Genomic DNA, 7,564 nt, shown 5'->3' with positions numbered 1-7,564 from the left:
GAGAATCTAGGTTAGCACTAGTCGACAAGTCTACCACTTGTCGAGAACCTAGCCTAACACTACTCGACAAAAGCTCAAGTCTTGTGGAGAACCTAGCCTAACACTAATCGACAAAAGCTCAAGGCTTGTCGAGAACCTAGCCTAACACTAATCAACAAGTTTTAGACCATTTTCAGCCAATATCAGACCATCATAGCCAACATATCATCATATGAGACCATTTTAGCCTACAACTTTCAGACATTTTCAGATGATAACCACTTTGAGATGATAACCATTTTCAGACCATATAAGAGCTTTTCAGCCAAGATTTTGCAAACATTTTAGCCATATAAGACCATTTTAGCCAACATTTTGCAAAGCACCATATCAGACCATATAAGAGCTTTTCAGCCAATATTTTGGAAACACATACTCCAGTACATATCAGCGCATATATTGCAAACAAAGCTTCATTCACACACATATCATTACTTCCAGTACATAACAGAGCATATTTTCCAGTACATAGCATTACCTTGGTTCACACAAAATCAAAATGCAGTAATGATGCATTGTTGTTGCTACAGCAATGAACCACTACATCTACTACAGTCTCATACTAGGAGTCTACATACTACAAAGAGTGAACCACTGGTTTACAAATTACTTCTTCCAGATGATGAACACAGAGGCTACACCAATGAACAAGAGCATTGCCACTAAAATCTTCAGAAGCATAACTATCTGTCTGCCTAACAGAACCAGCTCAGAGACTGTACTCCCGTTGCCATCAAATGCACCATTGTTGTTGCTTGTTCCTGCAATGCATGCTCCAGCTTGACTGCCTCTTCCCCACTCTTCTGCTAGCTTCTTCTTCCCCAATGAAAGCTCCAGCTCTTCCCTCCTGTCCTCAGCCCACCCCAGCGCATCCACAACAGCATCGCCTTTCAGCGTATTGTTATCGATCAAGTAGATGACATACTCACGCTCCCAATGCCAAAAATTGCATGTCGACTGCAAAGTGCAAACATACCAAATCGGGATTCAACCAAAATAAACACTAGATTAACCCCAAGTATAAGCCTATTCAAGCAAAAAAAGAGCACTTACAGAGTGGTACTTGCACTTGTAGAAGGTCCACCCGGGGTGCTCATCCGTGCCGGAGACGTACACCTTGGCCTGCCTCCCGCAGTTGGGGCAGGGGACCAGCGGAATGGCCGGTGCTGCCTTCCAACATCGACGCACACCCGACCTGGATGAGCTGCTTGCAGACAGCGACATGGCGCCGCGCCGGAGTTGGGGACGCGCTGCGCCGAAGTTGGGGACGATCAGGGCGGAGAGGACTTAGCAATTTGGGGAAGAACAGGGCGGAGGGGAATTTAGGGATTTGGGGGCGGAGGGGATTTATGTAGTGCTGCCGTTTTGCAAAACACACCTCGCCAGATGTTAACAAACTCCAGGGGTTCCCCTGTTAAAAAACCGCTCGGCTGAAATTCGTCTCAGTGACAGGTGGGCCCCAGTGTGCCACGCGTCGCCATACGTAGCGCCGGCGCCGGCGGTGATCGTACGTGACACAGCGGCACGATTTCACTGACCGTATTTCCAGTTTGTTTGAATACAATGGCTAAATCAAAATATACGGACAAGTTCCATGATTAACCATGTAATTTACTCCAACCTAAAACACAGCAATGCATTTTGTTCACCAACAACCTTTTTGCCAAAGATGTAGACCTAAATTGTGCACTTCTTACAGATGTGAGTTAAGACATAACTAGAGCGAGCGAGCGGCGAAATCCATGTCAATCGTAGTCCTAAACATGATTCTCCCAAAAAATCTGGAGCGTGCAAAAGTGGACGCTTAGTTCAAATCTAGGACGTTTCCACCAAAATCCGCAGGAGACCGCATGTGCGGCGAGGCGCCAAGGTTGACCAAGCCGCCGTGTCCAGAGCTTCAGGTTTTTTTTCGAAATGGGGATATGCCCCGGCTTCTGCATCATGATGTTGCACACGGCCTGTTATTAATAATAAGTTCAAAAACGGTATTGTTTACATCTTAAGCATCGCCAAGGATTGATACAAAAATCAACCAGCGAAAAAAAATGACATAAAAAGAGTACGCATCAACAAAGCCTCCTAGTATGCCGCCAACCAGCCTGGCACAAGATATCCTGAGCGACCATCAGGAGCCGTGTGCATCCAGTAGCCATAGCATCCCGCTGTCCCTCCGGCGAAAGGAGCGACCAAAGCTGAACCCAATGTGCCACCATATGTATAACCTGCAAAAAGTGAAAATAAATTTTCCTGTTAAAGATAATATCAATTCTGACCCTTCATATAGACCAACATAAAGCGAAAACCCCAATTCGGATAAAAGCCTTAGATTGTCTATCTAATCCATTCAACCAATTACTAAACATATTAGTAATATTTGATGGAGGTGGAAGATCATAAGTGAAATTAACTGTATGCCAAAGAAGCTTAGCTAAAGGACACTCCAGAAAGAGATGTTGGATAGTCTCGTGATCTCCGCAGAAAACACATTTCGTACACCCATTCCAGTGTCGTTTGGCTAAATTATCTTTAGTTAATAAAACCTTGTTACTCAAGAACCACATGAAAATCTTTATCTTTAGGGAAACTTTAACCTTCCAGAGATACTTTCGCAAAAAAGGGGTATGGTTATTCATAAGATCTTCATACATAGACTTAACCGTAAAGACACCCGTGGATGTAAATTCCCAAACAAAGAGATCATTATCTTCACTCAAGTTTACCCTCATCAATTTTCGATATAAGTTTACCCATGACGTCCACTTATTACCACTCAACACTCTACGAAAAGTTATATTGAGTGGGGTTTGAGCTAACACATGGGCAAATGTTACATTCTTGTGATTTACAATGTTATATAAAGATGGATACTGATGTGATAAAGGAGTTTTTTCTAACCATATATCTTCCCAGAATCGGGTAGTCATTCCATTTCCCACTTTGAAAAAACCTCTAGAAAAAAACTCCCCCTTAACCTCCATCAACCCCTTCCAAAAAGGAGAATCGGTAGGCTTAGCCTGCACATCAGATAAAATCTTATGTCTTAAGTATTTATTATGTAGCAACTCTTGCCACACCCCTTCTTCATTAAGAAGTTTAAAGAGCCATTTACTCAGTAGACATTTGTTTTTAATCTCAAGAACCTCAATAGCTAAACCCCCTTGATCCTTAGGTCGGCACACAATATTCCATTTTGTAAGTCGATATTTTCTTTTATTCTCATCAGACTGCCAAAAGAACCTAGATCTATAGAAGTCCAGACGTTTTCTTACCCCAACGGGTATTTGAAGGAAGGACAACATAAACATAGGTAGACTAGTTAACACTAAATTGATAAGGACTAACAATCACCATAGGATAGTAATTTCCCTTTCCAGCATTCCAATTTACTTTCAAATCGGGTCTCTACCGGATACCAATCAGAATTCCTGAGTTTTCTGTAATGGATAGGAATACTCAAATACCTAAAGGGGAGTGAGCCAACATCACATCTAAAGATCTGCTTGTACTGATCCTCCTCCTCCTTAGCCTTTCCAAAACAAAAATCTCACTTTTATGAAAATTAATCTTAAGTCCAGAGCTTCAGGTGGATGTTGAATGCATGAAGCAGCTGCCAGTGAAAGCATCGGCTTGGCCATGAGTAGCGCTGCAGTGGCGAGGGTTTCTCGACAACAATGCCAACGACTAGAAGAGAATCCCCAGTCAACACTATGTACGTACACACGAGATCTAAAAATATCCATCAAGGTTTCATAATTTATATCCACTATTCCAATTTGCTCTACCTGAATACGTTTGTAAACCATAGATCGCTGAAGATGCCCTGGATGATGTTGAATGCCTAGCTGACAGGGTGTACCGGCTACATGATCGTGAACACAGCTATCATGCATGTTGGCTAGTTAAAGCGCGACTACTGGTGGCTGTACCAATGCGTAACTATTGATCCGAGGTACCACTAGTAGAAAAAGAGGCTTCCATACGCCCCTTTAGTACCCAAAATATTCGAACCGCGACTAAAGGGGTCTTTAGTCGCGGTTCGGGAGGAGAACCGTGACCGAAGGTCTGGGCCCAGCGGGCTCGGTCGACAGCTGGTGGACGGGAGGGGCTTTAGTCGCGGTTGGCCAGGTCCTCAGGCCTGGCCCGAAGGCCTTTAGTGGCGGTTGGCCAGGCCAACCGGGACTAAAGGCCCATCCCTATAAATGCGGTTCAGCACACTTCACATAGCCATTTGGTGCCACTTCTATTCACAAGGGGTCGTGGGTTTGCTTTTGGTTCCTCTTATGCACACAAGGTGTTCGATGAAATGCCCGAGAGCATGAAACAAACATGATATGAAGTGTCCGAGCCACACTTGAGCTTTCTCATTTATTTTTCCTCCTCGATCGCGGTTAGTAACTTGAACATTTCATGTGTCATTGATAAAATTAATATGCATGTGTGTAGTTCATTGTTTAATTTCTATTATTTCGAGCTAGTTAGTTTAACAAATGCATGATAGTTAATTATATAATTTATATAATAATAATGGAGATGAATCGGCAATGGATGTACAGTAACCGACTCTCCAGCGAGTTCATTACGGGTTTGAAAGATTTCCTCGTAGTGGCTAATGCGAACAAACAGAGGGGTTTTGTTATCTGTCCATGTGTTGGTTGTAAGAATCAGAAGGGTTACTCTTCCTCAAGAGACGTTCACGTGTACCTGCTTCGGCACAGTTTCATGCCAAGCTATAATTGTTGGACCCAGCATGGAGAAAGAGGGGTTAGAATGAAAGAAGATGAAGAAGGGGATGATATCGATGACAACTATCATGTTCATTTCAGTGATACTTTCATGGAGGATACTGAAGGAGGGGAAGGTGAAGGGGAAGGTGAAGAATAAGCACGTGATGAGCCCGTTGATGATCTTGGTCGGACCATTGCTGATGCACGGAGAGGCTGCGAAACTGAAAAGGAGAGGGAGAATTTGGATCGCATGTTAGAGGATCACAAAAAGTCGCTGTACCCAGGATGCGATAATGCTCTGAAAATGCTGGGCTGCACACTGGATTTGCTAAAATGGAAGGCACAGAAAGGTCTATCTGACTCAGGATTTGAAAAGTTGCTGAAAATGATGAAGAATATGTTTCCAAAAAATAACGAGTTGCCCACCAGTACGTACGAAGCAAAGAAGGTTGTCTGCCCTCTAGGTTTAGAGGTCCTGAAGATACATGCATGCATTAACGACTGCATCCTCTACCGCGGTGAATACGATAATTTGAATGAATGCCCGGTATGCACTGCATTGCGTTATAAGATCAGAGGAGATGACCCTGGTGACGATGTTGAGGGCGAGAAACCCAGGAAGAGGGTTCCCGCCAAGGTGATGTGGTATGCTCCTATAATACCACGGTTGAAACGTCTGTTCAGGAACAAAGAGCATGCCAAGTTGTTGCGATGGCACAAAGAATACTGTAAGGACCGTAAGTCGGACGAGGAGTTGAGACACCCCGCTGATGGAACACAATGGAGAAAGATCGACAGAGAGTTCAAAGATTTTGCAGCTGACGCAAGGAACATAAGATTTGGTCTAAGTACAGATGGCATGAATCCTTTTGGCGAGCAGAGCTCCAGCCATAGCACCTTGCCCGTGACTCTATGCATCTACAACCTTCCTCCTTGGTTGTGCATGAAGCGGAAGTTCATTATGATGCCAGTGCTCATCCAATGTCCAAAGCAACCCGGCAACGACATCGATGTGTACCTAAGGCCATTAGTTGATGAACTTTTACAGTTGTGGGGCAGACCTGGTGTACGTGTGTGGGATGAGCACAAAGAAGAGGAATTTGACCTACGAGCGTTGCTTTTCGTAACCATCAACGATTGGCCTGCTCTTAGTAACCTTTCAGGACAGACAAATAAGGGATACAATGCATGCACGCACTGCTTACATGAGACTGAAAGTATATATTTGGGTAATTGTAAGAAGAACGTGTACCTGGGGCATCGTCGATTTCTTCCCCGGAATCATAACGTAAGAAAGAAAGGCAAGCATTTCAACGGCAAGGCAGATCACCGGCCGAAGCCTGCGGAACATACTGGTGCTGAGGTATTTGATATGGTCAAGGATTTGAAAGTCATCTTTGGAAAGGGTCCTGGCGGACAATCAGTTCCGCAGGGAGTTGACGGGCACGCACCCATGTGGAAGAAGAAATCTATATTTTGGGAGCTAGAATATTGGAAAGTCCTAGATGTCCGCTCTGCAATCGACGTGATGCATGTTACGAAGAATATTTGCGTGAACCTGCTAAGCTTCTTGGGCGTGTATGGGAAGACAAATGATACAAAGGAAGCACGGCAGGACCAGCAACGTTTGAAAGACCCAGATGACCGGCATCTGGAATGGTTTCAAGGTCGTGCCAGCTACGCTCTTACCAAAGAAGAGAAGGTCATCTTTTTTGAATGCCTGAGCAGTATGAAGGTCCCGTCTGGCTTCTCATCGAATATAAAGGGAATAATAAATATGGCGGACAAAAAGTTCCAACACCTGAAGTCTCACGAATGCCACGTGATTATGACGCAATTGCTTCCGATTGCTTTGAGGGGGCACCTACCGGAAAATGTTCGAGCAGCCATTGTGAAGCTATGTGCATTCCTCAATGCAATCTCTCAGAAGGTAATCAATCCAGAAGATCTACCACCACTACTAGAAAAAGGCTTATAGCCGCACTTGTTACCACCGGCGGGAAGGATTTGTGGTCGCCAGGGGTAAGTTACCGCCGGCGGGCTTGTTTCTGGTCGCCGGGGATAGGGGCCTTACCGCCGGCGAGTTGGTACTCGAAACGCCGGGGATAAGCGCCCGGATGGGCACCCGGATGAGCCTCGCTTTACCGCTGGCGGTTTGGGCCCGAAACCGCCGGGGGTAAGTTTACTATCGCCGGCGAATACGATTTACAACCGCCGGAGATAAAATGGGCTGGATGGGCCAACCGGGCTGAAAATTACCGCCGGCGCTTCCAGTCTAATTCGTCGGGGGTATTTCCCCCACCACCCACGAGGCCTGGACCCAGCCACCTACCACAAGACAAGCCCCAGCCACGCCCCTCAACCACTTCCTTCTTCCCCTTCCTCATGAAAGAACAGCGGAGAGAACCACCGCGCTCCATCGCTTCAGAACCCTCGTCGCGCCGCCGTTTTCGACCTTCGCTAGCCAAGCTGAGACCAACGGAAGACGCGCCTCTCTGTCCTCTTTCTCTGGGTGCAAGGAATCGCTCCAGGAGCTCGCCAATCGACGTCACTGTCACCGTTTCCTCGCTCCGGCCGCCGCGTTCCGGCGATTATTCTGGCGCCGTCCATCCTGCTCTGGCTTCCCCGACCCCTCAGCGTCGCTCCTGGTGAGTCCCTCTTCTGCCTGGACCCTTCCTCATCTCTTTCCCCCTCTCTCTGTGTGTCGTACCGACGGTGACCGCCGTCTGCCTGCAGGTCCCGTCGCCGGTCGCCCTCCCGTGCTCCCCCTTTTCAAGGCGCCGCCTCGGTCCCTCCATCCG

At 46.2% G+C, this 7,564-nt stretch overlaps 1 pseudogene; it reads left to right on the top strand.

Moving 5' to 3' along the window:
• The first annotated feature begins 4,569 nt into the window (after nucleotides 1-4,569).
• On the top strand, nucleotides 4,570-6,943 carry LOC139831405 (uncharacterized; annotated as a pseudogene).
• Nucleotides 6,944-7,564: the final 621 nt, after the last annotated feature.

The sequence above is a fragment of the Lolium perenne genome, chromosome 5 (assembly GCF_019359855.2).
Source record: "Lolium perenne isolate Kyuss_39 chromosome 5, Kyuss_2.0, whole genome shotgun sequence".
NCBI classification, from domain to species: domain Eukaryota; kingdom Viridiplantae; phylum Streptophyta; class Magnoliopsida; order Poales; family Poaceae; genus Lolium; species Lolium perenne.
Note: the sequence above shows the minus strand (reverse complement) of the source record. Positions and strands in the feature narration are given on the sequence as shown.